This window comes from Ambystoma mexicanum, chromosome 13, assembly GCF_040938575.1.
Source record: "Ambystoma mexicanum isolate Mex_15411 chromosome 13, UKY_AmexF1_1, whole genome shotgun sequence".
Classification (NCBI taxonomy): domain Eukaryota; kingdom Metazoa; phylum Chordata; class Amphibia; order Caudata; family Ambystomatidae; genus Ambystoma; species Ambystoma mexicanum.
In genome coordinates, this window is record NC_090938.1 from 631,894,836 (window position 1) to 631,914,259 (window position 19,424).

At 49.6% G+C, this 19,424-nt stretch overlaps 3 non-coding genes across 3 annotated transcripts; all 3 read left to right on the forward strand.

Moving 5' to 3' along the window:
- Positions 1–1,330: 1,330 nt before the first annotated feature.
- Positions 1,331–1,417, forward strand: TRNASTOP-UCA (transfer RNA opal suppressor (anticodon UCA)). The gene has a single exon. It is a non-coding gene; the product is annotated as a tRNA-Sec (tRNA).
- A 6,454-nt stretch (positions 1,418–7,871) lies between these two features.
- Positions 7,872–7,958, forward strand: TRNASTOP-UCA (transfer RNA opal suppressor (anticodon UCA)). Its single transcript has one exon. It is a non-coding gene; the product is annotated as a tRNA-Sec (tRNA).
- Positions 7,959–10,339: 2,381 nt separating this feature from the next.
- Positions 10,340–10,426, forward strand: TRNASTOP-UCA (transfer RNA opal suppressor (anticodon UCA)). Its single transcript has one exon. It is a non-coding gene; the product is annotated as a tRNA-Sec (tRNA).
- The last annotated feature ends 8,998 nt before the right edge of the window (positions 10,427–19,424 follow it).

Below are 19,424 nucleotides of genomic sequence, written 5' to 3' on the forward strand. Positions count from 1 at the left end.
CACCACAGAACACCATTCATCACCTGCCCTCTCAAGGTCAGCATTGCTAGTCCTGCTAGCTAGCTTAAGCCACCTCACCATAGACCACCATTCATCATCTCCCCCTCTCAAAGTCAGCATTGCCTCAAAACTCCAATATCGCCTTGCACGGCTTCCAGATGTAGGCCCTCTGCTTTGCTCTCAAGTGGAAGGAACCCCTTTACCCTGAGGGCATTTGACTTCCTGCACCTCCTCAATGCAGCTCTGCACTCTACTGAAGATCCCCAGCAGGTGTTCACCTTTCCACCCCTAGCAACACCCACAGCGGTGGCTCGAGGACACTCAGCTGGGTGTGTGTGGAATCTAACGGGATAATGTATATTCACAGCCTTGCCCCACATTGCCCACTCGTCTCTCATTCTTCCTTCCACCACCTCTAGTGTTTTAGCGGTAATATCACTACCGTTCCCCATGTACTGGGCAGCTGGTAAGATAGTTCAGCAGGTTGAGCGCTCGCTGCTGCAATTTGCAGGAAGCTGGTGTGAATCCCAGGAAGGTCAGCTCCGCCTCTCATCATTCCGAGCTCGATAAAATGAACACGAATTTCGATTGGGCAAAAATCATTTTATAAACTTGATAGCGCTTTTGGCTAAAGAGCGACACAAAGAAGAAATTATTATTACCCTGTGCTCACCATTTCTAGTAAAAAATGCTGAAAAAAACAGTGAGGAGAACGTGATGCGTGTGCACTTAAAGAGCAAAAACAGCAGATAGCTGCCACTGAATGGGGAGCCCCAGCCCTGCTCCCCTGATTTCTCCAGTCTGCTCCCCCTCCTCTAATGATCATGCGATTGTCAACCTCCCCCACCCTCGTACAGCCTCTACTGCTCCCCAGATAGGTGTACACGTTATAATTCCTGCAAATGCATTATGTACAATACACTCAAAGTGCCAAGAGGCCACCCTGGTGGTGAACTCTGCGCTCTACTAATACTAAACATAAATCAGTTCATAGATAATTCCACGGATCAGCTCAGGGATTTCAAAGCACTGCCAGCATCGCCACATGTGAAGAATGTATTGCCTGTACTTTGACCACATCATACAAGGAAGCTGCAGCTCCTTCCAAGTTACCCAGAAGTCCATGCAGTGATTTACATACAAGTAGTGGCGTCGTTTTCCTTGATTTTTTTCTATCAAGTCAGGACAGTTAAGGTTATCAATAATGGATGTCCCCAAACCTGAAGCAGAAACTGAGTTTAATTCAGTTCAAACGGCTTCTTTCTCACTCTATTAGTGAGAGATACTGTTTACAGGTGACATATATATGGTGTTGTTCTGCTCCACCACTGCCCGGATGAGCCTCAGTGGTCTGGGGTGCAGGCTTCAAACCTGTAGCTGTTTAGCGACAGAGTGGTTCAATTCCACCTTCTGGGCGGATATGTGTTTCTTTTTCCTGTGATCAGCATTTTTATCTTGGGTCCATGGTAATCATTTAGTGCCTGGATTTATATCACAGAAAAAAGAATTGTACCAATCATAAATACCCATCTCTAGTGATTAACAGCATGCAGTGCCAGCAGTTCTTCTGATGATGCACAGGAAGGCAGCACCTTTTCAGGGGATTAGCAATGTGATTTCACTTTTAACTTTTTTTGACAATGCAAATAACCAGGCCCCCTTTGATATAACCTCTGTGGTCACACCCCTTACTCCTCCTGGGAATACACTGTTTTTGCCTGCACAAACAATGTCTGATGATACTGCATGGGCTCACCATAGACCACCATTCATCATCTCCACCCTCAAAGTCAGCGTTGATAACCCTGCTAGCTAGCCTAAGCCACCTCACTATAGACTACCATTCATCATCTCCCCTCTAAAAGTCAGCATTGCAAGCCCTGCTAGCTAGCCTAAGCCACCTCACCACAGACCACCATTCAACTCCACCCTCAACATCAGCATTGCTAGTCCTACTAGCTAGCCTAAGCCATCTCACCACAGACCATCATTCATCATCTCCACCCTCAAAGTCAGCATTGCTAGCCCTGTTAGCTAGCCTAAGCCATCTCACCATAGACCACCATTCATCACCTCCCCTCTCAAAGTAAGCATTGCTAGCCCTGCTAACTAGCCTAGGCCATCTCACCATAGACCACCATTCATCATCTCCACCCTCAAAGTCAGCATTGCTAGCCCTGCTAGCTATCCTAAACCACCTCACCATAGACCACCATTCATCATCTCCCCTCTCAAAGTCACAATTGCTAGCCCTGCTAGCTAGCCTAAGCCGCCTCACCACAGAGCACCATTCATCATCTCCCCTCTCAAAGAAAGCATTGCTAGCCCTGCTAACTAGCCTAAGCCATCTCACCATAGACCACCATTCATCATCTCCAACCTCAATGTCAGCATTGCTAGCCCTGCTAGCTAGCCTAAGCCACCTCACCATAGGCCAACATTCATCATCTCCCCTCTGAAAGTCAGAATTGTTAGCCCTGCTAGCTAGCCTAATCCGCCTCACCACAGCCCATCATTCATCATCTCCTCTCTCAAAGTCAGCATTGCTAGCCCTGCTAACTAGCCTAAGCCAACTCACCATAGACCACCATGCATTATCTCCACGCTCAAATCAGCAGTGCTAGCCCTGCTAGCTAGCCTAAGCCATCTCACCACAGACCACCATTCATCATCTCCCCTCTCAAAGAAAGCATTGCTAGCCCTGCTAACTAGCCTAAGCCATCTCACCATAGACCACCATTCATCATCTCCAACCTCAATGTCAGTATTGCTAGCCCTGTTAGCTAGCCTAAGCCACCTCACCATAGGCCAACATTCATCATCTCCCCTCTGAAAGTCAGAATTGTTAGCCCTGCTAGCTAGCCTAATCCGCCTCACCACAGCCCATCATTCATCATCTCCTCTCTCAAAGTCAGCATTGCTAGCCCTGCTAACTAGCCTAAGCCAACTCACCATAGACCACCATGCATCATCTCCACGCTCAAATCAGCAGTGCTAGCCCTGCTAGCTAGCCTAAGCCATCTCACCATAGACCACCATTCATCATCTCCATGCTCAAAGTCAGCATTGCTAGCCCTGCTAGCTATCCTAAGCCACCTCACCATAGAAAACCATTCACCCTCTCCCCTCTCAAAGTCACAATTGCTAGCCCTGCTAGCTAGCCTAAGCCACCCCACTACAGACCACCATTCATCACCTCCCCTCTCAAAGTAAGCAGTGCTAGACCTGTTAACTAGCCTAAGCCACCTCACAAAAAGACCACCTTTCATCTCCACCCTCAAAGTCAGCATTGCTAGCCCTGCTAACTAGCCTAAGCCATCTCACCATAGACCACCATTCATCATCTCCACCCTCAAAGTCAGCACTGCTAGCCCTGCTAGATACCCTAAGCCACCTCACCACTGACCACTATTCATCATCTCCAGCCTCAAAGTCAGCATTGCTAGCCCTGCTAGCTAGCCTAAGTGCCACACCACAGACCACCATTCATCACCTCCCCTCTCAAGGTCAGTATTGCTAGCCCTGCTAGATAGCCTAAGCCCCTCACCACAGAACACCATTCATCACCTGCCCTCTCAAATTCAGCATTGCTAGTCCTGCTAGCTAGCCTAAGCCACCTCTCCATAGACCACCATTCATCGTCTCCACCCTCAAAGTCAGCATTGCTAGCCCTGATGGCTTAACTAAGCCATCTCACCATAGACCACCATTCATCATCTCCCCTCTCAAAGTCAGCATTGGTAGCCCTGCTAGCTAGCCAAAGCCACCTCACCATAGGCCATGATTCATCATCTCCCCTCTCAAAGTCAGAATTGCTAGCCCTGCTAGCTAGCCTAAACCGCCTCACCACATAACATCATTCATCATCTCCTCTCTCAAAGTCAGCATTGCTAGCCCAGCTAGCTAGCCTAAGCCACCTCACCATAGACCACCATGCATCATCTCCACGTTCAAATCAGCAGCGCTAGCCCTGCTAGCTAGCCTAAGCCACCTCACCATAGACCACCATGCATCATCTCCACGCTCAAATCAGCAGTGCTAGCCCTGCTAGCTAGCATAATCCATCTCACCATAGACCACCATTCATCATCTCCACGCTCGAAGTCAGCATTGCTAGCCCTGCTAGCTAGCCTAAGAGACCTCACCACAGACCACCATTCATCACCTACACTCTCAAAGTCAGCATTGCTAGCCCTGCTAGCTAGCCTAAGTGCCTCACTACAGACCACCATTCATCACCTCCCCTATCAAGGTCAGTATTGCTAGCCCTGCTAGATAGCCTAAGCCCCTCACCACAGAACACCATTCACCACCTGCCCTCTCAAGGTCAGCATTGCTAGTCCTGCTAGCTAGCCTAAGCCACCTCACCATAGACCACCATTCATCGTCTCCACCCTCAAAGTCAGCATTGCTATCCCTGATGGCTAAACTAAGCCATCTCACCATAGACCATCATTCATCATCTCCCCTCTCAAAGTCAGCATTGGTAGCCCTGCTAGCTAGCCTAAGCCACCTCACCATAGATCACCATTCATCATCTCCCCTCTCAAAGTCAGCATTGCTAGCCCTGCTAGCTAGCCTAAGCCACCTCACCACAGACCACCATTCATCACCTCCCCTCTCAAAGTCAGCAATGCTAGCCCTGCTAGATACCCTAAGCCACCTCACCACAGACCACCATTCATCATCTCCAGCCTCAAAGTCAGCATTGCTAGCCCTGCTAGCTAGCATAAACCATCTCACCGTAGACCACCATTCATCGTCTCCACCCTCAAAGTCAGCATTGCTAGCCCTGATGGCTTAACTAAGCCATCTCACCATAGACCACCATTCATCATCTCCCCTCTCAAAGTCAGCATTGGTAGCCCTGCTAGCTAGCCAAAGCCACCTCACCATAGGCCATGATTCATCATCTCCCCTCTCAAAGTCAGAATTGCTAGCCCTGCTAGCTAGCCTAAACCGCCTCACCACATAACATCATTCATCATCTCCTCTCTCAAAGTCAGCATTGCTAGCCCAGCTAGCTAGCCTAAGCCACCTCACCATAGACCACCATGCATCATCTCCACGTTCAAATCAGCAGCGCTAGCCCTGCTAGCTAGCCTAAGCCACCTCACCATAGACCACCATGCATCATCTCCACGCTCAAATCAGCAGTGCTAGCCCTGCTAGCTAGCATAATCCATCTCACCATAGACCACCATTCATCATCTCCACGCTCGAAGTCAGCATTGCTAGCCCTGCTAGCTAGCCTAAGAGACCTCACCACAGACCACCATTCATCACCTACACTCTCAAAGTCAGCATTGCTAGCCCTGCTAGCTAGCCTAAGTGCCTCACTACAGACCACCATTCATCACCTCCCCTATCAAGGTCAGTATTGCTAGCCCTGCTAGATAGCCTAAGCCCCTCACCACAGAACACCATTCACCACCTGCCCTCTCAAGGTCAGCATTGCTAGTCCTGCTAGCTAGCCTAAGCCACCTCACCATAGACCACCATTCATCATCTCCACCCTCAAAGTCAGCATTGCTATCCCTGATGGCTAAACTAAGCCATCTCACCATAGACCATCATTCATCATCTCCCCTCTCAAAGTCAGCATTGGTAGCCCTGCTAGCTAGCCTAAGCCACCTCACCATAGATCACCATTCATCATCTCCCCTCTCAAAGTCAGCATTGCTAGCCCTGCTAGCTAGCCTAAGCCACCTCACCACAGACCACCATTCATCACCTCCCCTCTCAAAGTCAGCAATGCTAGCCCTGCTAGATACCCTAAGCCACCTCACCACAGACCACCATTCATCATCTCCAGCCTCAAAGTCAGCATTGCTAGCCCTGCTAGCTAGCATAAACCATCTCACCGTAGACCACCATTCATCATCTCCCCTCTCAAAGTCAGCATTGCTAGCCCTGCTAGCTAGCCTAAGCCACCTCACCATAGACCACCATTCATCAGATCCCCTCTCAAAGTCAGCATTGCTAGCCCTGCTAGCTAGCCTAAGCCATCTCACCATAGACCACCATTCATCATCTCCCCTCCCAAAGCATTGCTACCCCTGCTAGCAAGCCTAAGCAGCCTCGCCATAGACCACCATTCATCATCTCTTCTCTCAAAGTTAGCATTGCTAGCCCTGCTAGCTAGCCTAAGCAGCCCCACCATAGACCACTATTCATCATCTACCATCTCAAAGTCAGCATTGCTAGCCCTGCTAGCTAGCCTAAGCCACCTCACCATAGACCACCCTTCATCATCTGCACCCTCAAAGTCAGCATTGCCAGCCCTGCTAGCTAGCGTAAGCCATCTGACCACAGACCACCATTCATCATCTCCCCTCTCAAAGTCAGCATTGCTAGTCCTGCTAACTAGCCTAAGCCACCTATCACACAGACCACCATTCATCAGATCCCCTCTCATTGTCAGCATTGCTAGCCCTGCTAATTAGTCTAAGCACCTCACCACAGAACACCATTCATCACCTCCCCCTCTCAAGGTTAGCATTGCTAGCACTGCTCGCTAGCCTAAGCCACCTCACCATAGACCACCATTCATCATCTCCCCTCTCAAAGTCAGCATGGCTAGCCCTGCTAGCTAGCCTAAGCCACCTCACCACAGACCACCATTCATCATCTAACCTCTCAAAGTCAGCAGTCCCTCAAAACTCCAGCATCACCTTGCACCACTTCCAGATGTAAGCCCTTTGCTTTGTTCTCAAGTGGAAGGAACCCCTTTACCCTGATGGCATTTGACTTCCTGCACCTCCTCAATGCAGCTCTGCACTCTACTGAAGATCCCCAGCAGGTGTTCACCCTTCCACCCCCAGCAGCACCCACAGCGGTGGCGCGAGGACACTCAGCCGGGTGTGTGTGGAATCTAACGGGATGATGTATATTCACAGCCTTGCCCCACATTGCCCACTCGTCTCTCATTCTTCCTTCCACCACCTCTAGTGTTTTAGCGGCAATATAACTACCGTTCCCCATGTACTGGGCAGAACGTAAAATAGCTCAGCAGGTTGAGTGCTCGCTGCTGCAATTTGCAGGTAGCTGGTGTGAATCTCAGCAAGATCAGCTCCGCCTCTCATCATTCCGAGGTCGATAAAATGAACACGAGTTTCGATTGGGCAAAAATAATTTTATAAACTTGATCTCTGTAAAGCGCTTTTGGCTAAAGAGCGACACAAAGAAGACATTATTATTACACTGTGCTCACCATTTCTAGTAAAAAATGCAGGAAAAAAACAGTGAGGAGAACGTGATGCGTGTGCACTTAAAGCGCAAAACGAGCAGATAGCTGCAACTGAATGGGGAGCCCCAGCCCTGCTCCCCTGATTTCTCCAGTCTCCTCCCCCTCCTCTAATGTTCATGCGATGGTCAACATCCCCCACCCCTGTACAGCCTCTACTGCTCCCCAGATAGGTTTACACGTTATAATTCCTGTAAATGCATTATGTACAATACACTCAAAGTGCCAAGAGGCCACCCTGGTGGTGAACTCTGCGCTCTACTAATACTAAAAATAAATCAGTTGATAGATAATTCCACGGAAAAGCTCAGGGATTTCAAAGCGCTGCCAGCATCGCCACATGTGAAGAACGTATTGCCTGTACTTTGACCACATTATACAAGGAAGCTGCAGCTCCTTCCAAGTTACCCAGAAGTCCATGCAGTGATTTACATACAAGTAGTGGCGTCGTTTTCCTTGATTTTTTTTCTCTCAAGGCAGGACAGTTAAGGTTATCAATAATGGATGTCCCCTGGCCTGAAGCAGAAACTCGGTTTAATTCAGTTCAAACTGCTTCTTTCCGACTCTATTAGTGAGAGATACTTTTTGCAGGTGACATATATATGGTGCTGTTCTCTTCGCCACTGCCCGGATGACCCTCAGTGGTCTGGGGTGCAGGCTTCAAACCTGTAGCTGTTTAGCAACAGAGTGGTTCAATTCCACCTTCTGGACAGTTATGTTTCTCTGTTCCCTATGATGTGTATTTTTTATCTTATTGAGTCTATAGTAATCATTTAGTGCCTGGATTTATATCACAGAAAAAAGAATTGTACCAATCATAAATACCCATCTCTAGTGATTAACAGCATGCGGTGCCAGCAGTTCTTCTGATGATGCACAGGAAGGCATCACCTTTTCGGGGGATTAGGAATGTGATTTCACTTTTAACCTTTTTGACGATGCAAATAACCAGGCCCCCTTTGATATAACCTATGTGGTCACACCCCTTACTCCTCCTGGGAATACATTGTTTTTGCCTGCACAATGTCTGCTGATACTGCATGGGCTCACCATAGACCACCATTCATCATCTCCACCCTCAAAGTCAGCATTGCTAGCCCTGCTAACTAACCTAAGCCATCTCACCATAGACCACCATTCATCATCTCCAACCTCAAAGTCAGCATTGCTAGCCCTGCCAGCTAGCCTAAGCCACCTCACCATAGGCCACCATTCATCATCTCCCCTCTGAAAGTCAGAATTGCTAGCCCTGCTAGCTAGCCTAAGCCACCTCACCATAGACCACCATGCATCATCTCCACGCTCAAATCAGCAGTGCTAGCCGTGCTAGCTAGCCTAAGCCATCTCACCATAGACCACCATGCATCATCTCCACGCTCAAATCAGCAGTGCTAGCCCTGCTAGCTAGCCTAAGCCATCTCACCATAGACCACCATTCATCATCTCCCCTCTCATAGTCAGCAGCCCACCTCACCATAGACCACCATTCATCATCTCAACGCTCAAAGTCAGCATTGCTAGCCCTGCTAGCTAGCCTAAGCCACCTCACCACAGACCACCATTCATCACCTCCCCTCTCAAAATCAGCATTGCCAGCCCTGCTAGCTAGCCTAAGTGCCTCACCACAGACCACCATTCATCACCTCCCCTCTCAAGGTCAACATTGCTAGCCCTGCTAGCTAGCGTAAGCCACCTCACCACAGACCACCATTCATCACCTCCCCTCTCAAAGTCAGCATTGCTAGCCCTGCAAGCTAGCCTAAGCGCCTCGCCTCACCACAGAACACCATTCATCACCTCCCCTCTCAAGGTCAGCATTGCTAGTCCTGCTAGCTAGCCTAAGCCACCTCACCATAGACGGCCATTCATCATCTCCCGCTCTCAAAGTCAGCATTGCCTCAAAACTCCAGTATCGCCTTGCACGGCTTCCAGATGTAGGCCCTTTGCTTTGCTCTCAAGTGGAAGGAACCCCTTTACCCTGAGGGCATTTGACTTCCTGCACCTCCTCAATGCAGTTCTGCACTCTACTGAAGATCTCCAGCAGGTGTTCACCCTTCCACCCCAGCAGCACCCACAGCGGTGGCTCGAGGACACTCAGCTGGGTGTGTGTGGAATCTAACGGGATAATGTATATTCACAGCCTTGCCTCACATTGCCCACTTGCCTCTCATTCTTCCTTCCACCACCTCTAGTGTTTTAGCGGTAATATCACTACCGTTCCCCATGTACTGGGCAGCTGGTGAGATAGCTCAGCAGGTTGAGCGCTCGCTGCTGCTGTGAATCCCTGGAAGGTCAGCTCCGCCTCTCATCATTCCGAGGTCGATAAAATGAACACAAATTTCGATTGGGCAAAAATCGTTTTATAAACTTGATCTCTGTAAAGCGCTTTTGGCTAAAGAGCGATACAAATAAGAAATTATTATTACCCTGTGCTCAACATTTCTAGTTAAAAATGCTGAAAAAAACAGTGAGGAGAACGTGATGCGTGTGCGCTTAACGAGCAAAAACAGCAGATAGCTGCCACTGAGTGGGGAGCCCCAGCCCTGCTCCCCTGATTTCTCTAGTCTGCTCCCCCTCCTCTAATGATCATGCGATTGTCAACCTCCCCCACCCTTGTACAGCCTCTACTGCTCCCCAGATAGGTGTACACGTTATAATTCCTGTAAATGCATTATGTACAATACACACAAAGTGCCAAGAGGCCACCCTGGTGGTGAACTCTGTGCTCTACTAATACTAAACATAAATCAGTTCATAGATAATTCCACGGATCAGCATCAGGGATTTCAAGGCGCTGCCAGCATCGCCACATGTGAAGAACATATTGCCTGTACTTTGACCACATTATACAAGGAAGCAGCAGCTCCTTCCAAGTTACCCAGAAGTCCATGCAGTGATTTACATACAAGTAGTGGCGTCGTTTTCCTTGATTTGTTTCTATCAAAGCAGGACAGTTAAGGTTATCAATAATGGTGTCCTAAACCTGAAGCAGAAACTCAGTTTAATTCAGTTCAAAAGGCTTCTTTCCCACTCTATTAGTTAGAGATACTGTTTACAGGTGACATATATATGGTGTTGTTCTGCTCCACCACTGCCCGGATGAGCCTCAGTGGTCTGGGGTGCAGGCTTCAAACCTGTAGCTGTTTAGCGACAGAGTGGTTCAATTCCACCTTCTGGGCGGATATGTGTTTCTTTTTCCTGTGATCAGCATTTTTATCTTGGGTCCATGGTAATCATTTAGTGCCTGGATTTATATCACAGAAAAAAGAATTGTACCAATCATAAATACCCATCTCTAGTGATTAACAGCATGCGGTGCCAGCAGTTCTTCTGATGATGCACAGGAAGGCAGCACCTTTTCAGGGGATTAGCAATGTGATTTCACTTTTAACCTTTTTTGACGATGCAAATAACCAGGCCCACTTTGATATAACCTATGTGGTCACACCCCCTTACTCCTCCTGGGAATACACTGTTTTTGCCTGCACAAACAATGTCTGATGATACTGCATGGGCTCACCATAGACCACCATTCATCATCTCCACCCACAAAGTCAGCGTTGCTAGCCCTGCTAGCTAGCCTAAACCACCTCACTATAGACTACCATTCATCATCTCCCCTCTAAAAGTCAGCATTGCTAGCCCTGCTAGCTAGCCTAAGCCATCTCACCACAGACCACCATTCATCCTCTCTGCCCTCAAAGTCAGCATTGCTAGCCCTCCTAGCTAGCCTAAGTCATCTCACCATAGACCATCATTCATCATCTCCCCTCTCAAAGTCAGCATTGCTAGCCCTGCTAGCTAGCCTAAGCCATCTCACCATAGACCACCATTCATCATCTACACTCTCGAAGTCAGCATTGCTAGCCCTGCTAGCTAGCCTAAGCCACCCCACTATAGACCACCATTCATCACCTCCCCTCTCAAAGTAAGCATTGCTAGACCTGTTAACTAGCATAAGCCACCTCACAAAAGACCACCTTTCATATCCTCCCTCAACGTCAGCATTGCTAGTCCTACTAGCTAGCCTAAGCCATCTCACCAGAGACCACCATTCATCCTCTCCACCTTCAAAGTCAGCATTGCTAGCCCTGATGGCTAACCTAAGCCATCTCACCATAGACCACCATTCATCATCTCCCCTCTCAAAGTCAGCATTGCTAGCCCTGCTAGCTGGCCTAAGCCATCTCACCATAGACCACCATTCATCATCTACCCTTTCGAAGTCAGCATTGCTAGGCCTGCTAGCAAGCCTAAGCCACCCCACTACAGACCACCATTCATGACCTCCCCTCTCAAAGTAAGCATTGCTAGCCCTGCTAACTAGCCTAAGCCATCTCACCATAGACCACCTTTCATCATCTCCACCCTCAAAGTCAGCATTGCTAGCCCTGCTAGCTAGCCTAAGCCACCTCACCATAGACCACCATTCATCATCTCCCCTCTCAAAGTCACGATAGCTAGCATTGCTAGCTAGCCTAAACCGCCTCACCACAGACCACCATTCGTCATCTCCCCTCTCAAAATAAGCATTGCTAGCCCTGCTAACTAGCCTAAGCCATCTCACCATAGACCACCATTCATCATCTCCACCCTCAAGGTCAGCATTGTTAGCCCTGCTACCTAGCCTAAGCCACCTCACCATAGGCCATCATTCATCATCTCCCCTCTGAAAGTCAGAATTGCTAGCCCTGCTAGCTAGACTAATCCGCCTCACCACAGAACATCATTCTTCATCTCCTCTCTCAAAGTCAGCATTGCTAGCCCTGCTAGCTAGCCTAAGCCACCTCACCATAGACCACCATGCATCGTCTCCATGCTCAAATCAGCAGTGCTAGCCCTGCTAGCAAGCCTAAGCCATCTCACCATAGACCACCTTTCATCATCTCCCCTCTCAAAGTCAGCATTGCTAGCCCTGCTAGCTAGCCTAAGCCACCTCACCATAGACCACCATTCATCATCTCCCCTCTCAAAGTCACAATTGCTAGCATTGCTAGCTAGCCTAAGCCGCCTCACCACAGACCACCATTCGTCATCTCCCCTCTCAAAATAAGCATTGCTAGCCCTGCTAACTAGCCTAAGCCATCTCACCATAGACAACCATTCATCACCTCCACCCTCAGGGTCAGCATTGCTAGCCCTGCTACCTAGCCTAAGCCACCTCACCATAGGCCACCATTCATCATCTCCCCTCTGAAAGTCAGAATTGCTAGCCCAGCTAGCTAGACTAATCCGCCTCACCACAGACCATCATTCATCACCTCCTCTCTCAAAGTCAGCATTGCTAGCCCTGCTAGCTAGCCGAAGCCACCTCACCATAGACCACCATGCATCGTCTCCACGCTCAAATCAGCAGTGCTAGCCCTGCTAGCTAGCCTAAGCCATCTCACCATAGACCACCATTCATCATCTCCCCTCCCAAAGTCAGCAGGCCACCTCACCATAGACCACCATTCATCATCTCCACGCTCAAAGTCAGCATTGCTAGCCCTGCTAGCTAGCCTAAGCCACCTCACCATAGACCACCATTCATCATCTCCCCTCTCAAAGTCACAATTGCTAGCATTGCTAGCTAGCCTAAGCCGCCTCACCACAGACCACCATTCGTCATCTCCCCTCTCAAAATAAGCATTGCTAGCCCTGCTAACTAGCCTAAGCCATCTCACCATAGACCACCATTCATCATCTCCATCCTCAAAGTCAGCATTGCTAGGCCTGCTAGCTAGCCTAAACCACCTCACCATAGGCCAACATTCATCATCTCCCCTCTGAAAGTCAGAATTGCTAGCCCTGCTAGCTAGCCTAATCCGCCTCACCACAGACCATCATTCATCATCTCCCCTCTCAAGGTCAGCATTGCTAGTCCTGCTAGCTAGCCTAAGCCACCTCACCATAGACCACCATTCATCATCTCCCCCTCTCAAAGTCAGCATTGCTAGCAATGCTAACTAGATTAAGCCATCTGACCATTGACCACCATTCATCATCTCCCCTCTCAAAGTCAGCATTTCTAGCCCTGCTAACTAGCATAAGCCATCTGGCTATAGACCACCATTCGTCATCTCCCCTCTCAAAGTCAGCATTGCTAGCCCTGCTAGCTAGCCTAAGCCACCTCACCACAGACCACCATTCAACTCCACCCTCAACATCAGCATTGCTAGTCCTACTAGCTAGCCTAAGCCATCTCACCACAGACCACCATTCATCCTCTCTGCCCTCAAAGTCAGCGTTGCTAGCCCTCCTATCTAGCCTAAGTCATCTCATCATAGACCACCATTCTTCATCTCCCCTCTCAAACTCAGCATTGCTAGCCCTGCTAGCTAGCCTAAGCCACCTCACCATAGACCACCATTCATCATCTACACTCTCGAAGTCAGCTTTGCTAGCCCTGCTAGCTAGCCTAAGCCACCCCACTACAGACCACAATTCATCACCTCCCCTCTCAAAGTAAGTATTGCAGGCCCTGTTAACTAGCCTAAGCCACCTCACAAAAGACCACCTTTCATCTCCACCCTCAACGTCAGCATTGCTAGTCCTACTAGCTAGCCTAAGCCATCTCACCACAGACCACCATTCATCCTCTTCACCCTCAAAGTCAGCATTGCTAGCCCTGAAGGCTAACCTAAGCCATCTCACCATAGACCACCATTCATCATCTCCCCTCTCAAAGTCAGCATTGCTAGCCCTGCTAGCTGGCCTAAGCCATCTCACCATAGACCACCATTCATCATCTTTCCTCTCAAAGTCAGCATTTCTAGCCCTGCTAACTAGCCTAAGCCACCTCACAAAAGACCACCTTTCATCTCCACCCTCAACGTCAGCATTGCTAGTCCTACTAGCTAGCCTAAGCCACCTCACCACAGACCACCATTCAACTCCACCCTCAACATCAGCATTGCTAGTCCTACTAGCTAGCCTAAGCCATCTCACCACAGACCACCATTCATCTCTCCGCCCTCAAAGTCAGCGTTGCTAGCCCTCCTAGCTAGCCTAAGTCATCTCACCATAGACCACCATTCATCATCTCCCCTCTCAAAGTCAGCATTGCTAGCCCTGCTAGCTAGCCTAAGCCATCTCACCATAGACCACCATTCATCATCTACACTCTCGAAGTCAGCATTGCTAGCCCTGCTAGCTAGCCTAAGCCACCCCACTACAGACCACCATTCATCACCTCCCCTCTCAAAGTAAGCATTGCTAGCCCTGTTAACTAGCCTAAGCCACCTCACAAAAGACCACCTTTCATCTCCACCCTCAACGTCAGCATTGCTAGTCCTACTAGCTAGCCTAAGCCATCCCACCACAGACCACCATTCATCCTCTCCACCCTCAAAGTCAGCATTGCTATCCCTGATGGCTAACCTAAGCCATCTCACCATAGACCACCATTCATCATCTCCCTCTCAAAGTCAGCATTGCTAGTCCTGCTAGCTGGCCTAAACCATCTCACCATAGACCACCATTCATCATCTACCCTCTCGAAGTCAGCATTGCTAGGCCTGCTACCAAGCCTAAGCCACCCCACTACAGACCACCATTCATCACCTCCCCTCTCAAAGTAAGCATTGCTAGTCCTGCTAGCTAGCCTAAGCACCTCACCATAGACCACCATTCATCCTCTCCACCCTCAAAGTCAGCATTGCTAGCCTTGATGGCTAAACTAAACCATCTCACCATAGACCACCATTCATCATCTCCCCTCTCAAAGTCAGAATGGCTAGCCCTGCTAGCTAGCCTAAGCCACCTCATGATAGATCACCATTCATCATCTCCCCTCTCAAAGTCACAATTACTAGCCCTGCTAGATAGCCTAAGCTGCCTCACCACAGACCACCATTCGTGTTCTCCCCTCTCAAAGTAAGCATTGCTAGCCCTGCTAACTAGCCTAATCCGCCTCACCACAGACCATCATTCATCATCTCCTCTCTCAAAGTCAGCATTGCAAGCCCTGCTAGCTAGCCTAAGCCATCTCACCATAGACCACCATTCATCATCTCCCCTCTCAAAGTCAGCAGGCCACCTCACCATAGACCACCATTCATCATCTCCACGCTCAAAGTCAGCATTGCTAGGCCTGCTAGCTAGCCTAAGCCACCTCACCACAGACCACCATTCATCTCCTCCCCTCTCAAAGTCAGCATTGCTGGCCCTGCTAGGTAGCCTAAGTGCCTCTCCACAGACCACCATTCATCACCTCCCTTCTCAAGGTCAGCATTACTAGCTCTGCTAGCTAGTGTAAGCCACCTAACCACAGACCACCTTTCATCACCCCCCTCTCAAAGTCTGCATTGCTAGCCCTGCTAGCTAGCCTAAGCGCCTCACCACAGAACACCATTCATCATCTCCACCCTCAAAGTCAGCATTGCTAGCCCTGCTAGCTAGCCTAAGCCATCTCACCATAGACCACCATTCATCATCTACCCTCTCGAAGTCAGCATTGCTAGCCCTGCTAGCAAGCCTAAGCCACCCCACTACAGACCACCATTCATCACCTCCCCTCTCAAAGTAAGCATTGCTAGCCCTGCTAGCAAGCCTTAGCCACCCCACTACAGACCACCATTCATCATCTCCCCTCTCAAAGTCAGCAGGCCACCTCACCATAGACCACCATTCATCATCTCCACGCTCAAAGTCAGCATTGCTAGCCCTGCTAGCTAGCCTAAGCCACCTCACCACAGACGACCATTCATCACCTCCCCTCTCAAAGTCAGCATTGCTGGCCCTGCTAGGTAGCCTAGGTGCCTCTCCACAGACCACCATTCATCACCTCCCCTCTCAAGGTCAGCATTGCTAGCCCTGCTAGCTAGTGTAAGCCACCTAACCACAGACCACCATTCATCATCTACCCTCTCGAAGTCAGCATTGCTAGCCCTGCTAGCAAGCCTAAGCCACCCCACTACAGACCACCATTCATCACCTCCCCTCTCAAAGCAAGCATTGCTAGCCCAGCTAACTAGCCTAGGCCATCTCACCATAGACCACCATTCATCATCTCCACCCCCAAAGTCAGAATTGCTAGCCCTGCTAGCTATCCTAAGCCACCTCACCATAGACCACCATTCATCATCTCCCCTCTCAAAGTCACAATTGCTAGCCCTGCTAGCTAGCCTAAGACGCCTCACCACAGACCACCATTCTTCATCTCCCCTCTCAAAGAAATCATTGCTAGCCCTGCTAACTAGCCTAAGCCATCTCACCATAGACCACCATTCATCATCTCCAACCTCAAAGTCAGCATTGCTAGCCCTGCTAGCTAGCCTAAGCCACCTCACCATAGGCCACCATTCATCATCTCCCCTCTCAAAGTCAGAATTGCTAGCCCTGCTAGCTAGCCTAAACCGCCTCACCACATACCATCATTCATCATCTCCTCTCTCAAAGTCAGCATTGCTAGCCCTGCTAGCTAGCCTAAGCCACCTCACCATAGACCACCATGCATCATCTTCACGCTCAAATCAGCAGTGCTAGCCCTGCTAGCTAGCCTAAGCCACCTCACCATAGACCACCATGCATCATCTCCACGCTCAAATCAGCAGTGCTAGCCCTGCTAGCTAGCATAATCCATCTCACCATAGACCACCATTCATCATCTCCCCTCTTAAAGTCAGCAGGCCACCTCACCATAGACCACCATTCATCATCTCCACGCTCGAAGTCAGCATTGCTAGCCCTGCTAGCTAGCCTAAGAGACCTCACCACAGACCACCATTCATCACCTACACTCTCAAAGTCAGCATTGCTAGCCCTGCCTGCTAGCCTAAGTGCCACACCACAGACCACCATTCATCACCTCCCCTCTCAAGGTCAGTATTGCTAGCCCTGCTAGATAGCCTAAGCCGCCTCACCACAGACCACCATTCTTCATCTCCCCTCTCAAGTTCAGCATTGCTAGCCCTGCTAGCTAGCCTAAGCCATCTCACCATAGACCACCACTCATCATCTCCAACCTCAAAGTCAGCATTGCTAGCCCTGCTAGCTAGCCTAAGCCACCTCACCATAGGCCACCATTCATCATCTCCCCTCTCAAAGTCAGAATTGCTAGCCCTGCTAGCTAGCCTAAACCGCCTCACCACATACCATCATTCATCATCTCCTCTCTCAAAGTCAGCATTGCTAGCCCTGCTAGCTAGCCTAAGCCACCTCACCATAGACCACCATGCATCATCTTCACGCTCAAATCAGCAGTGCTAGCCCTGCTAGCTAGCCTAAGCCACCTCACCATAGACCACCATGCATCATCTCCACGCTCAAATCAGCAGTGCTAGCCCTGCTAGCTAGCATAATCCATCTCACCATAGACCACCATTCATCATCTCCCCTCTCAAAGTCAGCAGGCCACCTCACCATAGACCACCATTCATCATCTCCACGCTCGAAGTCAGCATTGCTAGCCCTGCTAGCTAGAATAAGAGACCTCACCACAGACCACCATTCATCACCTACACTCTCAAAGTCAGCATTGCTAGCCCTGCTAGCTAGCCTAAGTGCCACACCACAGACCACCATTCATCACCTCCCCTCTCAAGGTCAGTATTGCTAGCCCTGCTAGATAGCCTAAGCCCCTCACCACAGAACACCATTCATCACCTGCCCTCTCAAGTTCAGCATTGCTAGTCCTGCTAGCTAGCCTAAGTCACCTCTCCATAGACCACCATTCATCGTCTCCACCCTCAAAGTCAGCATTGCTAGCCCTGATGGCTAAACTAAGCCATCTCACCATAGACCACCATTCATCATCTCCCCTCTCAAAGTCAGCATTGGTAGCCCTGCTAGCTAGCCAAAGCCACCTCACCATAGGCCACGATTCATCATCTCCCCTCTCAAAGTCAGAATTGCTAGCCCTGCTAGCTAGCCTAAACCGCCTCACCACATAACATCATTCATCACCTACACTCTCAAAGTCAGCATTGCTAGCCCTGCTAGCTAGCCTAAGTGCCTCACCACAGACCACCATTCATCACCTCCCCTCTCAAGGTCAGTATTGCTAGCCCTGCTAGATAGCCTAAGCCCCTCACCACAGAACACCATTCATCACCTGCCCTCTCAAGATCAGCATTGCTAGTCCTGCTAGCTAGCCTAAGCCACCTCACCATAGACCACCATGCATCATCTCCACGCTCAAATCAGCAATGCTAGCCCTGCTAGCTAGCATAATCCATCTCACCATAGACCACCATTCATCATCTCCACGCTCGAAGTCAGCATTGCTAGCCCTGCTAGCTAGCCTAAGAGACCTCACCACAGACCACCATTCATCACCTACACTCTCAAAGTCAGCATTGCCTCAAAACTCCAGTATCGCCTTGCACGGCTTCCAGATGTAGGCCCTTTGCTTTGCTCTCAAGTGGAAGGAACCCCTTTACCCTGAGGGCATTTGACTTCCTGCACCTCCTCAATGCAGTTCTGCACTCTACTGAAGATCTCCAGCAGGTGTTCACCCTTCCACCCCAGCAGCACCCACAGCGGTGGCTCGAGGACACTCAGCTGGGTGTGTGTGGAATCTAACGGGATAATGTATATTCACAGCCTTGCCTCACATTGCCCACTTGCCTCTCATTCTTCCTTCCACCACCTCTAGTGTTTTAGCGGTAATATCACTACCGTTCCCCATGTACTGGGCAGCTGGTGAGATAGCTCAGCAGGTTGAGCGCTCGCTGCTGCAATTTGCAGGAAGCTGCTGTGAATCCCTGGAAGGTCAGCTCCGCCTCTCATCATTCCGAGGTCGATAAAATGAACACAAATTTCGATTGGGCAAAAATCGTTTTATAAACTTGATCTCTGTAAAGCGCTTTTGGCTAAAGAGCGATACAAAGAAGAAATTATTATTACCCTGTGCTCAACATTTCTAGTTAAAAATGCTGAAAAAAACAGTGAGGAGAACGTGATGCGTGTGCGCTTAAAGAGCAAAAACAGCAGATAGCTGCCACTGAATGGGGAGCCCCAGCCCTGCTCCCCTGATTTCTCTAGTCTGCTCCCCCTCCTCTAATGATCATGCGATTGTCAACCTCCCCCACCCTTGTACAGCCTCTACTGCTCCCCAGATAGGTGTACACGTTATAATTCCTGTAAATGCATTATGTACAATACACACAAAGTGCCAAGAGGCCACCCTGGTGGTGAACTCTGTGCTCTACTAATACTAAACATAAATCAGTTCATAGATAATTCCACGGATCAG